The sequence below is a fragment of the Lissotriton helveticus genome, chromosome 8 (genome assembly GCF_964261635.1).
Source record: "Lissotriton helveticus chromosome 8, aLisHel1.1, whole genome shotgun sequence".
Classification (NCBI taxonomy): Eukaryota; Metazoa; Chordata; class Amphibia; order Caudata; family Salamandridae; genus Lissotriton; species Lissotriton helveticus.
Window position 1 is genome coordinate 368,342,207 of NC_136069.1, and position 18,595 is coordinate 368,360,801.

Sequence of the window (18,595 nt, forward strand, 5' to 3'; positions counted from 1 at the left end):
GTAAAGCATTATGTGATTAACTATTAACACAAACTGGTCTATAAACACAACCCAGTAATACTAAATAACACCAATCATAGAGACTCTGCTGACTGTTGGACAGCAATACAGCTTTACTTCATCTTCAAAAACATTACAGAGACATTGAAAGTTATACCTTATCACCTCCATCTATATATATCATATTTCATAGTACATATTTGTCCACATTGAACACAATGCCTACAACACAGTTCATAAAGAAGCAAAAATGGATATTGTACCACAGATGGATGAGAAAAAAAATAATTGACTAGAGAAAAGGAGGATGCCTGCAGGAAAACAATTGTACTGGTAAGACTGCTAACAATTCTTCTAATATTTCTACACACCCTAACCTTAGTAGTAAAAATGTAATAGGAAGCAATTGACAATGAGAGCACATTAACAGTTAGCAATTCAAAGAAAATGATGCCTATTCAATAAAGATATACATTTTCACAATAGCTCAAGATTTGGAACATAATTGCAAAACATTTTAACGTGACTTCAAAAATCTGCTTCAAACACTTCCTTTTAGAAGGAAACGGGTGGAGAAACCCATAAAGTAACAATATGTTCAACATTTTGTTGAAAAAAGCATTTCACTTGAAAAGAAAACTCTGCATTTTCATTATGAATTGCGTCAAATCTCTTGGCCATTTAATTTTAACCTATAAAATACATAAACTCAGAAGAAACAACTAACAAGATTAAACTTCTGTAAAATTTTTCAGTGGCCTCAGAGATGTACGAAAAGCACTGAATCATACTTTCATGAAGAGAGTTACCATCAACAGAATAATTAAGTGCTTTCAGTTACACACGAAAGGCGGTATTTTGAAGTTTTACATGGAAAATGTAATAGGGAAAGGAAAAAACCAGTTAAAGAAAAAACAATATCTAGTGAAGATTAGCAGGAAAAAACCCAGAACCCCATATATAATTCAAATAGAATTGCATTTCTTATTGTAATTTCAGAGATATTTCTATTGTATAAAATGTCAACACTACTTAGAAAAGGCAAGCTTCTACAAAATTTAGACATCTGCCCATTTCAGACCAATACTAACCGCCAAGGACATTCTTTAGGTTGTTTGAGAAATCACAAGTGACACCACATTCCATCATATCAAAATTACCTCCACACATCATTCAACGTTAAGAAAACGTGTGCGTACATTATGTGGCAGTCTAAAATCAAGACATTTAGCAGGTTAGATTTCTAATGTAGCATATTATTCGACAGCTATAAGGAGCCAGGTTCCAGTGTGGACTAGACACTCCAATACAGAAGTTAACATGGGTTGTTTATAGATTACAATACAAATTGCATATATTGCACAAATGATACACAGCCAATGAGAGCCAGTTACTTAGCAAAACAGCAGGGGATTTCCATTAATTTATCCAAACAGTAATCAGATCCTTAGCTATACATGGGCATTCACTTATGAAATCAGCAAGAGAGGCATAGCAACACCTTACACTTGTGACTTTGCCATTTCTCATGGCTTTGCAGTTACAGCATATGTACAGAGAGTTCAAGTTCACTTAGTTGCCAATGGATGTGCACCTTCTTTAGGCTTGCCTCTATTGAGTGTCACAAAATGCAACCTGAAATAAAATGGATCCCACAATTATACTTTGTGAACACACCATAATTGCAATTGGAAGGACTAAAGTATTCTCTATTTCACTCTAATCTAGCACAAGTCAACAATATTATGGATACATCCAATCTAAATATTTTGATGCACTCTCTAAGAATAATAATTGTCCAGACATTGCCTTTATTCAGAATGAATTAGAAAATCCATTAGTGGACTTAACCAATTACAAAATGGATAGTCTTGAATTTCAAGAAACATTTCCTGAAATACCTAATCAGATTTGAATTTGTTGTAGAAGAACACATTATAATAAGTAGGTAAAATGATTGCTCGCCTTGAAAAAACTAAGAATTAGGACAACTTGGCAAGGAGAACTCTAACTTTCTTTCTATTTGCAGAGGAGAGATATAATACTTGTGAATAACATATAATCTGCAATAACTGCCTTGGAAAACTAGACAATAACATCATGCCTTTTCATTGAATTCGTAACAATTTGGAAATAATATCTAATCCCTTCAGAACATTTATATGAAAGTATGCATGTATAAAAAAGTATGCATCCTTCTGAAACCATATTTAGAATGCAACCAAAACCTGGAAAATGTGAGCCAAGTGAATAATGACATGCACTTGTTTTCCTCCCATTAGATTTCAACAAAACCATAACCACTCTAGAAATTGAACGCAATATAGAGGAACTTTAGTAGTATTTGTAAATGGAGTACTTACAAAAGAAAATTAATGCAAGAATTAGTTAGCATAGACAAAGTTCAGATAGCACTACATTACCTTCATATTAACAATATGCATTATAAAGATTTTGCCGTTGCAAACTGCATCTCATCTACATACTTATCATTTAGAAAAGCAAATAAAAGAGGACAATTTGGGCAGATAACTGAAGAATAAGCTGAACAAATATATAAACATTAGAGTATAATCCCACTATACTCCAGAGACATGATGGGTGATGCTGTAGAACTCTGCCAGAAAAAGGAAGCTAAAGGAGAGCCTATTAGTGTCTAAATAAAAAACACTAGTAGCAAGATATTATCCACAAGTATTCCCCACTGGAAAAGGTGGATGATTTGATGACCATCAAGCCCAAATGTGAGCATTTGAGTATCAAGCTACAAGATTATATTCAGAGGATTCACTTTTTTGACAACATATTCCTTATATATTCACACTACTATATGAAAGTGAACTTTCTGTCACATGTTGTAAGAGCTGGAACTGGCTTTCCAAAAATGAAAGCATAGGATTTTGTTGAAAAGGTGCACAAACAAGATGAAAATCTAGACTATAACTTAATCAACATTATGACATGTCAACAAAGGAGCAAATGAATATTGTTTCCAAAGACTCAAAGAACTGAAATGAATGCTCAGAAATCTAGGACCACCAACTTGGGTATTGCTTATAGCTGTGCTAAGTAAGGTTGGGATGCTTTGTATACATTTCTTCTGAAAGCTAATTGTTATGTTTCTTGTTTTAACTTTCTTGTTATTTTTGTTTTACCTTAAATGTAAATGTCAAGGTATTTGTAGAGCGCACTGCCACCAAGCGGTTTCCTGGCGCTATTACTCATACCGCTGTGGAACCCTTCCTGGCTTTCCCTGTGAAGTGTCCACTCCTGGGCACCCCCAGGGTGAAGCCAGGCATCCTAGCACTGTTGGGGCCAGTGTGGAGGTTAAGCAAGCTATTGCCCAGAGTTGCAGCGTGGGGCCCATGATTAGAATAGGCACGAGGCGAGAAATGTCAGGTCCGAGGAAATTGAGCCCAAGACCCGCTGAGGCGGGAATTGAACCCTGGTCCTGGGCCAGAACTCTGCATCAGGGTCTGCTGCTCTAACCATTGAGCCACACTCCTCCACCTTATTGCCATGTGATCTACTCTGCATCATTCAATGTTATCTGTTGCTTAGCAGAGTAGAATGTTCTTCTTTTGGAAGCTCCAGTGTTCAGTTATAGGCTGGATGCTGATGCTAATACTGCGGGTAATAACTGCACAACATCCACGGAAATATGTTCTTTGAGACCTGCTAATGTTTGCAGATATTTTAATCAGAGATTTCAAGCAGTGCTTCACTAATAACAAACTAAAAGAAAAATCTCATTGGAGAAGTACTTGATTTTGTTTGATAAAAAAAGTTTCAAGTAAGAAGTGCACAGCACATTCACATACTTCTCTGGATCAAACAAGCACCTACATTTAGATACAAATCTGAACACTCCTTTCTAAATTCTTTTAAAGTTATGTGACTTGTAACGTCCCAAAAACAGAACAAGAAGAGTTTATGAGGAAGGTTTATGCTTTCAATCTCATAAATGCACTGAGTACTGCTAAAGAAAATATCAAACAAAACCTAAATATTACTCAAAATGCCACTTTGGGTTCCCTAGACCAATTCTACAGGAAGGAAGACCCAACAATGTAATGTCATCTGTAAGACAAGCGATTACAGGCAAATCACCCAAAAACGTACAATCTTAGAAAACCACAAGCATCACAACAGATCAATAACTATCACCCTTTAATTCTAGATATGTGGGGTGCTAACATGGATATACAAATTGTTGCAGATAACCAAGCAGCTGTTGCACATTATGCTAGTGTCCTATATTACAAAGGCTGGAAAACAGATATAAAGGAATTATGGGGCGAAATATATGCAGAGTAATCCTTAAGTAAAAGATGACACAGATTTAGCTTACAGATGTTATCTCGCCATGAGATTAGTAGCTAGGATGCATGTGTCTGCTTAGGTTTCTCAAGCTTCTATGATGAATCAAAGGCTTGTCATGATGTCAAAGAGTTCTGAAAAGCCTACCCAAAATTGAAAACCTTGCACATTTTGATCCTACAAGCAAAGGTATTTCGAAAACAAATATTCTGGACACATACTACCCAAAGAGATGTCCATTGTTAGAAAAACTATGCCTCCATGACGTTGCTCAGTTCTACACATATAGAAACAATGTGACGTAAGATATTAATACTGGTAAATTTGTAGTTGAAGGTACCAATGATTGTTTAATACACCAGAGTAAACCTACTCTTATTAATCATCGTAAACTAAGTTGTGACACAAGAGAAAACAGATTTTTTACTATTTAGCCTTTCTTCAACTAATTAAACCATTGAGCAAAGAACTTATAGGTCCCTTTGAATGCTATGAAGATGTTTAGAAAAATTACATTGCATTCGCTGCCTTGCAGACATACTTACGAATGCTCAATAAAGAACTAGAAAAAGCAAACAATATTAATGCAGAATTTCAACGCAATACTGCATCTACTATTAATACTACTACTTCCGGGACTACTCACCCACTTGGACAACCAATGACTGATACTGAAGCCGTGTTGCCATTGATGAGGTTCAAAATGCATAGTCCCACGTAAAAAATGACTTACATAAATTAGATAACTTTGCATCTCAATTAAATAGCAAAGAACTTAAAATGTACAAATACATAAAAGAATCAGTAGATCGTGGACTTCTTAATGAAAATGGAATACACAAATGTAGTACTTATGAACCTACATTACAATATGTAATTGGACAACGAACATAAGGGGAAAAGCTTTCTCATGAAAGTTATTACTGATTGTCTGCATAAAGTTACAGGCTCTAATTTATATTTTGTAGTTACTTCTCCTACTGGCTTTGCTGCACATAACATCAAAGGAATTTAGCTGCATCATCTACCCTTACTACCTTTGGCGTTTGATAACAAACTATAATACTTAAAATTAAATAATTATGCAGGCCAAGAGCTTGGTAAAGTCCTAAAAAAAAGTAAAAGTTTTGATTGTAGATGAAGTTAATTTGCTTACAAACTTAATGTTGGTGTTTGTTCATCTACATATGCCGGAAGTACTAAAACATCTTATGATGTACTTTTTGGAAGCAAAAGCAATTGTGTTTGGAGACTTATTACAAGGAACTATAAAAGGTCAACCGATTTTCAACAGACTTTTGCGAGACCAAACTAGGAATTCTTTGGAAATTATAGGCAATGTCCACATTTGGTTGCATTTTACCTATACAGAATTAACACAAACTAGGAGGCAAGCTAACAATGAATAATATGCCAAGATATTGATAGACAATCATCTTGGCATTCTAACAAATGAAGAGAAGATTATTCTAAGGACACAAAATACTTAAAAATTATTTACTAACCTTCATTCACCTGCTTAAGTTCTGAATTACCTTCTTTCAAAATCACAACACTTTGTTTGTTTATTTCTAACTGTAGAAGAATGTTCAAAATTAAACTATGAAATACTACATCTGGAAAAAGAAACAATTCTATATCTTCCTTCTAAAGACAAAGTGGAGAATCACAAAGTTAACATACCTATCAGCAAAACTTTAGCTCCAAAATTACAAAAGATGGAAAAATTAGTTTCACGTATAGCTGGATTGGAGAAAGATTTACAACTATGTAAAAAGTGTAGTGTAATTTTATGTTGAAATTTAAATGTAGAAGACAGACTAGTAAATGGATTTTTTTATGACTGGAAAAAATAAAGACATTCAATTTGTTGTAGCCAAGTTTGACTATATTACACAGGAAAAATACATCTCTCGATGTGCAGCAAGAATCGTACTTATGAAAGATATATATATTTATAGAGGGCCAACAGTATTCAAAGTGGGAATTGCATACATTCCTCCATCTTGAGTTAAAAAACCTCAATATTACCGATATTGATGAGACAAGAATTAATGCAAATAGTAGCTGTGTACCAGAATATAATCCTTTGTGAAACAGATACGCTCCTCATCTTGGTCAATATCCAGGGCCTAAGGTGGAGGAGTGTCACCCCACAGGACAAATACAATGATTATAACAACATGTTGTTATTTTATTTTTCAGAACTCTTCTGTAGGGGTGGTGCGGGATGGGCTGCACTGCCTACAGAGCAGGGGGAGAAGTGGTGGGCACTCTCTAAGTGTGCATGACGGTTTGGCCGGCCGTCTTGGGGTGGCCAAACCTTCATGTGTACTTGGGAAGTTCTCCACCGGACTATGTTGCACAGCCTGGGTGGAGAACATGCCCAGGCTCCCAATCCCTATCTGAGTGCTGAACCACGGTGCTCAGACCAATCACGACTCTGCTATCAGCAGTGTTGTGATTGGCTAAGGGGGTCTGGAAGCCTGGGTTCTTCCTGTTCCTGCATCGGAGGAGAAGCGGTGGCCGGCAGCAAATTTTTTTTTTTTTTCCTTTTATCTTTTTTCTTAATTTTTTAAACCCCCCTCCTCCCTGTCCCACCACTACTGCACCGTAGCAGCCGCTACTGTCAATATCCCATTTTGTTTAAACCTAAAATGTATTTTAAATGAAAAATTAAAACAAACTCAAAAGAAAAAGAAGAATTAGAAGTACCTCAAAAAAACTCAGAAAACCAAACTGATGGAAATGACAGAACATCAGTTTCAAAATCAGAAAGGTATAAATTGCTACAGCAACGTAAATGTCAATCTTTTATTTCGCCTACTATTTGTCAATGAAATTATCCACCATCATGTAGTTCAACGCTTCTGTAAAATGTTCATAAATCTTCATGAAAAGAACTCTACAAGTGCCATAAGAGATATGGTGTCAGAAATGGGGTCTCTAGTTGGTGGAAGTATGTATCCTGTCCAAGTAGGGACCCACACTCAAGAATAGTACACAATAAAAGTTTACCTGTGCTCACCCCTCTGGTAGCTGGCACAGAGGAGTCAGGCTAAACTAAAGAGGCAATGTGGAAAGTATTTGTCCACACACACACACACAGTAAAACAGGGAAAACACCACAAAAGTACACCACGCCAGGTTAGAAAAATAGGCAATATTTATCAATAAAACAAGACCAAAATGACAAACATCCATCATACACAAGTCAAGATTTCTGAAGATAAAATCAAAAGGCAGTGCTTTAATGTCTATAGCTCCAACTGGGATTATCTGGTCACACTTGACTGGGACAAATCCAAAAGTTCAGTCCAACCGCAATAGGGCATGGGCTGGATAGAGTAATGACACAGACCCTCTTACAATACCTTGGATGCATTGGAAATCAAGGACGATGCGTGGCGCAGAGGATGTTAGGTGTCGCAGTTACAGGTGATGCATCAGTTCCTTAAGGCGGTACAAGGTTGTTTAAGCTTTAAATCCCAGGAACGATGTGGTGCGCAGAGGAGGTAATGAGTCAGTTTCTGGTGTGAGACCTTGGGTCCAGAAGGTGACACAATGATGCAGCAATGGCAAGAGCATGGTGCATTGATTCTTCAGCGTTGAACCACTGGTTTGAAGGTGATGTGTCGATTGAAGCCATGCAGGTCCGGGAATTCGTCAGAGTCAGGACGGTGTACCACGGGCGTCGGTTGCGCGGTGTCCGAAAGTCACACAGTGGCAGTTCTTGAGAGGTGTTGCGGCAAAGTCAGGGCTGCATTGAAAGTTGAGGTCATTGCATCATGCACTCGGCAAGTGGTGTCCACGGCTTCTATGCAGGCAGCAGCTGTGCATTGATTTTGCAGGAATGAGCTGGTTCCAACCTGACGCTTTGGAGTCGATGTGTCGGTTTCTTTGTTGCAGCCCCAAATTCATCCCCAAGGGCCCAGGACTGGATTTGGCACCACTTGGCAGGGTAGGACTCACAGCAGAGGAGCACAGATGCTGGTAGCCAGATGCAGGTGAAGCCTTTGATGTCCCTGAGACTTCAGCAACAGGAGGCAATCTCAGTCAAGTCCTTGGAGAACCTTAAAAAGCAGGATGCAGAGAATAAAGTCCAGTTCTATCACTCCCAGGCAATAAGCAGCAGGCCAACACAGCAAAGCAAGCAGCAAAGTGGCAGTCCCTCCGGGTAGCACAACAGCTCTTCTTCCTGCCAGAACATCCTCAGTCCAAAAGTTATCTGAGGATATGGTGTCAGAGGTCCAGTGCTTATACCCATTTTAGATTATGAAGTAGGGAGACTTCAAAGAAAGGTCTTTGTAGTGCACAAGCCCCTGCCCTTCCTGGCTCCAGACACACTATGGGGGAGAATGCAGCTCTTTGTGTGGGGAAAGGCACAGTCCTATTCAGGAGCAAGTTTCAACTCCTCCCACCACTGGGCCATCAGGATATGCAGGGCACACCTCACCTCCCTTTGTGTGTGACTGTCTAGAGTGAATTCACAAAGCCCAGCTGTCACCCTGACCCAGATGTGTATTCAAGTGACAGACAGAGGCACAACATGGTTAAAGTAAGAAAATGACAACTTTCTAAAAATAGCATTTTCAGACCTGCAACTTCACTAACAATTTGAGTCCAGAGACACCAAACTCCAATGTTCTATCTGCTCACAATTGTAAGATACACTCGTAAAGTTTTACAAGGCAGCTTCAATGCTAACCTATGGGAGACATAGGCCTTGCTGTAGTGAAAAACAAATGTATCAGTTTTTTACTTTCAGGACATGTAAGACTGAAAAGCACATGTCCTGCACCCTAGCCATTTGGCTACCTAGGGCCTAACCTAGGGGTCCCTTTCATGTAATAAAAGGGAAGGTTTGGGCCTAGCAAGTAGATGAACATGCCAGGTCTAAATTGCAGTTTAAGATTCCACACACAGGCCCTGCAGGGGCAAGTCTAAGACATGTTTGCAGGGCTACTTGTGTGGGTGTCGCAATTAGTGCTGCAGACCCTCTAGTAGCATTTGATTTACAGGCCCTGAGCACATGTTGGCAGGGATCGTGAGCTGTGGTCTGACCAGTGCTGGCCGGATCGCCTTAAGCCCGCCCCTCGCCCTAAAGAGGCAGTGAAAAACAAAGGTGTATGGTCCGATAGTAATCTGACCCTTGATAAACAGTCGAAGGTCGTCACGGGGTACTTGCTTTGGACTCTTACGTGTTCTCAGGCCACTGCTCGGTTTCTTTCTCCCCAAGGTGTGGCAGACGATCATCCAGGCATCTATCGAGTCCAGATTGGACTACGCTAACTGTCTCTACCTGGGCGCCAATAAAGCGAGCATTAAACGCCTTCAGAGGGCTCAGAATGCGGCGGCTCGGCTTTTGTTGCTCTGCCTAGATCTCACTCAGTTGCTCATGTGCTTCCTAGACTCCATTGGCTGCCAGTTGATCGGCGTATTGAGTTCAAGGCACTTTGCTACTCTCACAAGATTTTGTCACGTCAGGCCCCTCCAGGGCTATTCCATCTGTTTGAGTACTATGAGCCGGGCCGCTTGCTTCGATCTGCTGACCTTGCTTTGGTCTGCGTCCCACGCATCTGGAGAGCGAGGGCCGGTGGTCGTTCCTTCGGTTATCTGGCCGCAAAACTCTGGAACACACTCCCTTTCACTATGAGAGTAATGTCGAATCATCTGGCATTTCGTAAAGCCTTAAAGACCTGGCTCTTTCCCTGTAAGTAATCTTATCTGTTGTCACTCACTGACTGGCTCTGGTCCTTTGGGGTTTCTGATAGCGCTGGGACGCCTCGTCGCTGTGGCAGCTACGCGCTCTATAAATCCAAAAATAAAATAAATAAATAAATGTAGTGTACTGTACTAGGAACTTATTAGCAAATCAAATATGCCAATCATGGAGAAACCAAATTCCATTACATTCTAGACACAGAATGTGCACATTAGCACTGGTCAGCAGTAAAGTGCCCAGAGTCCTAAAACGAGCAACAACAAAGTTCCGCACACAGTCAAAAGCGAGAGGTCAGAAACAAAAAGACAGGGAAAACCATGCCAAAAGATACCAGGTCTAACAGTAGATATGTGTAGAGGGGCTATTCATTTTTTTTTATCAATGAACAACCAGATGCTCAACAATTTTGTATGCTGTTCTAGTGAAACTAGTACAGAAACTCACCCATTTTGTGTGTACCTAAATTGTCTACATTCGAGCACCACTGTTACAACTTTGAAAGATTTGTATATCTACCAAAACCCTATTGTAGATCTATTCCATTTAACAATTTAGTATCAAAAAGCTGTGCCGAACAACCATTGTCCAAACTGTAAATCAGAATTTGTCTCCACACTTCATTTACCAATGGTAACCAAATATGTTACTGTTTATGTTTCAAAGATGTACTGTCATTAACAGAAAAATAAATACTTCTATTTCTAACTTTACTGCCTCACTAATTTCTATTTCAAGATGTACTTATACTACTGATGGCATAATTTTCTATCACAGAGAGACAGCAGCATCATACACTACACAACATACTTAAAGATTAACACATGTTGAACAGAATGTATTGATACTACTCTTACTTTTAAGCACAGACAACATTTACTAGATAGGTGCATTCTTAATTTACATCAAAAGTTTGTATTGCAAAAATGGTGCTTATGAGTTGTACATAGATAATTCAGGATCATTATCTGGCCTGGCATAAGTGATGACATTTGTAAAAATCTCCCTGAAGTACTGTTGTCTTCTATGCTTTCACCTATATCAAATTATCTAGTTAGATATATTTGATATCTTAACATTTGGACATGCACAGCATCTATGGGTTTTTTCACAATCCAATTGATTTGTTTTTAATGATGACTACTACCAGACGATCATATTGAGCTGTAAAGGTTCTAAATGATGACATAATAGTGGAACAAAATAGGTAGTTTTGTCTGAGAACACGTAAAAAGGAAAAAAATTATGGGCAACATTATATGAAAAGAAGCAAATATAAAAACATAAAAATTCAATGAAGAATCAATTTCAATATCAAAACAAAATCAATTTAACTCACTCATTTCCCATGCCCTGCCGATACCCTTTCATATTGCATCACTTGCATCAGATGCTGGGTGGTTGGAAGTCTATTATGTCCCTGAGATATCAGATCAGGAGGCCATCCAACCAGCCCTTGGATTCACCCTGGGTTCTGGGTTCAAGAGATGCAAGTCCAGTCCTTCTCATCAGGCCAGGGGGCAGCAGGTCATCACAGAAAATCAGTAGTCCAGCAGAGTAGCTGTCCACAGCAGAGTAGCTGCCTTGCAGCAGCACAGCAGTCCTTCTTGCTGTAGAGTATCCACAGATCAAGAGGTCTACTGAAGTGCTGGTGTCTCGGATCCTTCTTTTAGACACAGTTGTGCCTTTAAATTGGGGAGAAGCTTCCAAAGGCATGCTTTTGAAGTGCTTAGATGCACTCACTTCCCTTCCCTGCACCGGCTTCAGACTAACTATAGGGGGTATGCAGCCCTTTGTGTGGGGACAGGACACAGACTATCTAGGTATTTGGCTGGGTCCAGTTCTTCCCTCCTATCCTCCCAGGATGGTCAATCAAGTCACATCTAAGTTCCCATTGTCTGTGGCTGAAAGAAATACACTGCAAACTACCAACTACACCCACTCATGGGACCAGCGACAGGCTGCAGGCACCAAATGACTACGACAAGAAAATGACACTTTTCTAAAAGTGGTATTTTTTTTTTTAGTGTATTTTATATAGCGCACAGCTACCCCAACGGGGTGTCCCGGCGCTCCTGTATGTTCATAAGCTGAATTAGGCGCTCCTGTATGTTCATAAGCTGAATTAGGTATTAGAGGAAAAACTTAACAGAAAAGAAAAGTTTTTAAGGCTTTCCGAAAAGGGGGTTCTTCCTGAATCATCCGGATGGGAGTGGGTAACTTGTTCCAGAGAGCAGAAGCACATACTTGGAAGGTTCTGCCGCCAGAGCGTATTTTTTTTAATCTGGGGGTAACAAGAAGGTTTTTTGAAGAGGAACCAAGGATCCTGACACTACTGTAGGGGGAAAGGCAGGTGGAAAGGTAAGCAGAGCCCTTTCCCCTCACTGCGCGGTGGGCCAATACGAGTGCTTTGAATTCTGCCCTTTTTTGTATGGGGAGCCAGTGTAATCTACGGCGATGTGGAGATATATGCTCGCGAAGGGGAATACCGCCCACCAACCGTACTGCAGCATTCTGGACTGTCTGGAGACGGTGGCAAAGACCAGTTGTCAGTCCGATGTACAAGCCATTGGCATAGTCCAAATGAGAGGTAATCAGAGCTTGGACTATAGTCTTCCGGGTGTTATTGGGTAAGAAGTTGATACATTTCTTTACCATCCTAATCTTGGAAAAACAAGCTGCAGATACCGTGTGGACTTGTTGGTGGAATGAGAGGTCAGAATCCCATCTGACCCCTAGATTTTTTACAGAGTCTTTAGGCTGGGGGGGGCACTGAGTTCAAGGGGCCACCAGATATTAGAGTCCAGTGGGGATGGCTGATGGAAGAATAATACCTCTGTTTTTCCGGCATTTAGCCGGAGAAAATTATTATCCATCCATTGGGCAATGGTCCGGAGGCAATTTTTTAGAGGGTCAAAGGTGGATTGAGTGGGGCTGTCGTAAGTGAACAGAAGTTGAATATCATCTGCATAAGATGTTGCCTTTATTTCAGTTTGGGCGATGATTTCAGCTAGAGGGGAGAAATAGACATTGAACAGAAGTGGGCTCAGTGAGGAGCCCTGAGGGACTCCCCACCGAAGCGGTCGACTGTCCGAGATGTAGGGAGGGGTGAACGCTGCTTGCGTCCGATTGGACAGAAAGGAGGCAATCCATTTTAGGGCCATACCCTGGATGCCTTTTGATCGAAGGCGGTCAAGGAGGAGGGGGTAGGAGACGGTGTTGAATGCTGCCGACAAATCAAGCAGCACCAACACCGCTCTTGATCCCTCGTCCAACTTCCAACGGACGGCATCGGCCATCTCGATTAGTGCTGACTCAGTACTGTAGCCCGGTCTAAACCCGTGTTGTGAGTCATGAAAGGCACCATGTGCTTCCAAAAAACCTGCTAGTTGTTGCTGTACAAGTTTTTCGAGCACTTTAGCAGGGGCTGGTAAGAGGGAGATAGGCCTGTAGTTGGCAGGTTCACTAGGGTCGGCATTGGCTTTCTTGAGTATGGGGACCAAGCGAGCGTGCTTCCAGGAGTCTGGAAAGACACCTGTGCACAAGGAGTCATTCCATATCCCATTTAAAATGGGATTAAGAAGAGGTGCAAGAGATTTATAATGTTTAGCTGGCCAGGGATCCATAGGATAGCCAGATCTGCATTTTGAAAGTTCGGCTAGAGATTGATCTAAAGAAATCTCTTTAAAGTTAGAAAGTATACAGTCAGCTCCCGTGGAAGTTGTACTGATTACATGGTTGTCTGGGTTGGTATTACAAGGGAAGGAGTCATGTATTGAAGCAATTTTGTCTTCAAAATAAACCGAGAGGCGATTGCAGAGTGTCTGTGACACCAAATGGGGGTCGTTTGAGAGCTAATGGGTCAGTAAAGGTTCTGACTGTATTGAATATTTCCCTGGACGATCCCTGTGCACGATTTATTTTCTCTTCCAAATAGTTTCTTTTGTGCTCGGTCAATTTTTTCCTATGCTCTTTGAGAGCAGATTTATACTTAATCTTACAGTCAGGGGAGTAAGACAATCTCCAGCGTCTATCAAGAAGCTTACAAGCCGATTTACATTTACGGAGCATATCGGAGTACCAAGGGGCAGAGGGGGCAGAACGATAGGTTGTAATAGGCCTGATTGGGACAAGATGGTCAATGGTGGAAGAAATCCAACCATTGAAGTTGGTCAATCTAGCATCCAAATCAGGAACTATATCTGATGGATTAAAAGGGGCGAGGTGGGCAGCTAAACTATCAGGAGTGATCTTACTCCAATGTCTACCTACTGTTTTGCCTGGGAGTCTGGGACGATCTTGATGGTACAGGGAGAAGAAGAACGGAATGAAAAAATGATCGGACCAAATTACCGGAGAGGGTTCACTTGTGGAGATTCCATCCAGTTGGTACAAATCAGATCTAGAGTGTGTCCGGCCTTATGTGTTGGACTAGTAATAAGTTGGTTGAGCCCTCCATCTGATAAGGTGGATAGAAAGTTAAGAGTGATGGAATCCGAGGGGTTATCAACATGGAGGTTGAAATCCCCAAGGAGGGTAAAGTTTGCATAACGCAATGTTGCCTGCAAAACATAATCTAAAAAGGCCGGTAAATAAGATGTTTTAGAATTGGGGGGACGATAGACCAGAAGGCCAGAAAAGGTGAGGTTAGCAGCCATTTTAACACAGAAAGGAAGTGCCTCGATGCGTTCTATTTGTGTATAAGAAAAAGAGGACATGGGCCACTGAGATCTATATATTATGGCACCTCCGCCTCCTGGGCGTGAGCTCTGTCTGTTAGCACACAATATGCTATAGCCAGAAGGTATGGCTAGGCATATAGCAGGATTGGTTTCATCCCCTAACCAAGTCTCGGTTAGGGATAGGAGATCCCATTTATCATCTTCCAAAGTTTGAACGATGTCGAGGGAGTGTTTCTCTAGTGAACGACAGTTAATCAGACCTGCTTTTATGGATAATGTTTTAGTAGCGAGAGGGGTAGGGACCAGGGTCCATGGTATGGGACATTCATTACCTATATTGTCATCAGTCTGTCCCAGACAGCAGGATGTAAAAGGCAGATGAGAGGTATGGTCACAGGGGTAGATAGGCATTGAAGTACAGTGATTGGGCTTAAGGTTCATAAGCATATCCCTATTATAGGAAATGAGGCATGGTGAATCGCGATAGATGTCAATACTTACGGCCGCGGCCGCTTCCCGGACGCAGACGGGCGCAGACGGGCAGGACTCTGGCACGACTCCGGCGCAGGTCCGGCGCGTCCGCTGATCGCGTCCGCTGCACGGAGGCATGCCCCTCCCTTTTATGCTGGCCAATCAAGAGCGTGCAAATGCTGCCCCCAACTAAGATGGCCGCTAAAGTTGTTCTCCCCGCCCGGGACTCAGCTGTCTCAGCACCCAAGTCGGCTGAAGTTGGTCCGGGTGGCGGGGGAGAATCGATGATAATGAAGGTACCGCTTATTTAATCAAGCGAGGGGCAGGGGGGGATAAACCACCACTTTTCAATTTGAGCGGGGGAAATCACATTAGATAATCGTACAATTTATAAAAGCTTCGTAATCAAGCTAGGAGTACAGACAATGTTAAAAACAAGGTTTAAAAGGTGCAGGAAACAAAGACTAACAAAGAAAAACAGCTAACTCCCGGCTTCCGCCTCAGGAGGGGATAGAGCATACAACGAGTTAGAGAGCCTGTCCCTGGGGAGCCCTTTTATGCTGGCCAATCAAGAGCGTGCAAACGCTGCCCCCAACTAAGATGGCCGCTAAAGTTGTTCTCCCCGCCCGGGACCCAGCTGTCTCAGCACCCAAGTCGGCTGAAGTTGGTCCGGGTGGCGGCGGAGAATCGATGATAATGAGGATACCGCTTATTTAATCAAGCGAGGGGCAGAGGGGGATAAACCACCACTTTTCAATTTGAGCGGGGGAAATCACATTAGATAATCGTACAATTTATAAAAGCTTCGTAATCAAGCTAGGAGTACAGACAATGTTAGAAACAAGGTTTAAAAGGTGCAGGAAACAAAGTGTCTAACAAAGAAAAGCAGCTACCTCCCGGCTTCCGCCTCAGGAGGGGATAGAGCATACAATGATACAGAATTGTGATTTAAAATTCGACCTCACTATGAGTTAGTATTTTAAATTAAGATTTAAGGGACACCACACTTGAACAGTTATATCTTCTTTCTATTACACTTATAAAAAGGTAATAAGGTTATCCTATGTTGTTGACTACCAGGACATGTAAAACTTGCAAATGCATCTTCTACTTTTAAATACATTGCACCCTGCTCTTGGGGCTGTCCAGGGCCTTCCTTAAGGGTAATTTATATGTATTAAAAAGGAATGTTTGGGCCTGGCAAAGGGTTATCTTGCTAGGTCAACACAGTAGTTTAAAACTGCACACACAGGCTTTGCAATGGTGGTGATGCACCTCCCTAGTAGCATTTAATTGACAGACCCTGGGCACATGTACTGCACTTTTCTAGGGACTTATACGTAAATTAAATACGCCAACTGGGGATAAGCCAATGATACCACAATTTAGGGCTAGAGCACAAGCACTTTAGCTTTGGTTAGCAGACTCCTGAGACCAGGAAAGACTAAGTCAACACAAACAGGAGGTCTGAAGGCAAACATTGAAGGGAAACTATGCTTCCAGGACTAACAGTAATTTTTTGGGCAGGCTGTAAATTATAAATTAAAGTTCTACCTATAAAGTTATAACTACAATTCTGAATTGCTAATGTTTGTGTAGTTCAAGTTGTTTTTGTATAGAAATATTAAATAAAGGTTTCCTAACTATAACTAATCGTAAACCTTTTTTATTGATTGATATACACACACACACACACACACACACACACACATATATATATATATATATATATATTCATCGAAAAAAACATAGGTTTACGGGGTGTTATAGTTAGCTGGACATTGAACTCGTATGAAACCATTGAAATCCCCCCTTTATAGTAACTATAGCTCACACGCCTGAAATCCACTGCTGATGATGTCACATATTACATCATTCATGACATGGTCAGTGACATCACTAATGACTTCACTGATGACATATCAAATTACATCACTGATGACATCATCCAGTGAATGTGGTTTGGTTTGATATTTAAATAAGAATTATATATATATATATATATATATAGCAATCTCCATTGAAGAGTGAGTGGATGTATAAGTGTCTGAATGAAGGATTTAGTAGCAATGTGATTGACTGTCTAAGTTACGAATTTAAAGTGTCTCACTAAATATATGGGATAGTGATTAAACACTGTGAATATCTATATCACTCTATCTCTTGTTGCGTAAAGTACTACATAAGTTGGTTACTAGGTATGTGAAAGTCTATATTAGTTACTAATTAGTTAAGTGAGTATTTGTATGGGATAGTGAATGAATGTGTGTGTGGTTGGGTGGGGGTAGGTGACTGTCCAAAGATGTGTAAACAGTTGATTTAGTAGGTATATGAGGTTAAGATTGTATGTGGAAACAGTTGTTTGGGTGAGTGAATCCCTTTATAGGTGTGGTGCTGAGTACATATATTTCTCAATCATACATGTCCAACAAACTAGAAATACAAAAGGCAGTGTATGTGACAGTTGTTGTAAATAAATAAGTATACCTAACACTCAGTGATTGTATGAGTGACTGTATGGATAACTGTATATTTGTAAAAGTGATTTTATAACACACTAAGGGGCCGATTATGATGGCGGACGGACCTGAGTCCGTCCGCCACCATAGAGCAGGAGGGAACCTCCGCATTGCCTGCGGAGTTCCCTCCTGTGCAATTAGGCACATCCTCTATTTTTACCATTGCGGAGGGTGCGGCTTCAAGCTGCATCTGCCGCAATGGTAAAAATGCATACATTGCATTTGTATGCAGAAAGCGGCAGGCACCGTGCGGTGCCTGCCGATTTCTGCATACAAATGCAGGGTGGTACCATAGGTACCCCCCATGTGCACCCCCCAACCCCCCTTTACCTAGGGGGCCCGCAACGGGCCCCCGCAGTGAAGTTACACATGCTTTTCCACGGCGGAAAACCCGCCGAGGAAAAGCATGTTTTAAAGCCCTTCCTAATATGGCGGATGGTGTCTGAGAGACACCGCCACCATATTAGAGCTTTTCCGCAGCGGTTGTAAGCCAACCACGGCGGAAAAGCTGCGGACGGTAACCAGGACCCACCAGCCATCCTAATGTGGCGGTGGGTCTTTGGTGGGTCCGCTGCGGTTTTTCCGCATCCTCTGGGCCGGCGGTGGCTTCCGCCGGCCGGGAGGCTGCGGAAAAAACGCAATCATAATAGGCCCCTTAGTATGACTTTCTAAATATATGAATAAATAAAGTGGTGTTTGTGTAAGAGTGTAGCTTAGTAAATATAAGTATGATAAATTGTTTGCATAAGTGAGTAAGACTTCTGCATTAGCAAATAGGATGTGTACTGGTGTGTAATGTTTATGTAGGTGTATAGGTATATTTCATAGTATTCTATTGATCTTTGTTAGCATGTATGACTGAATGTAAATATAAGTGTTTA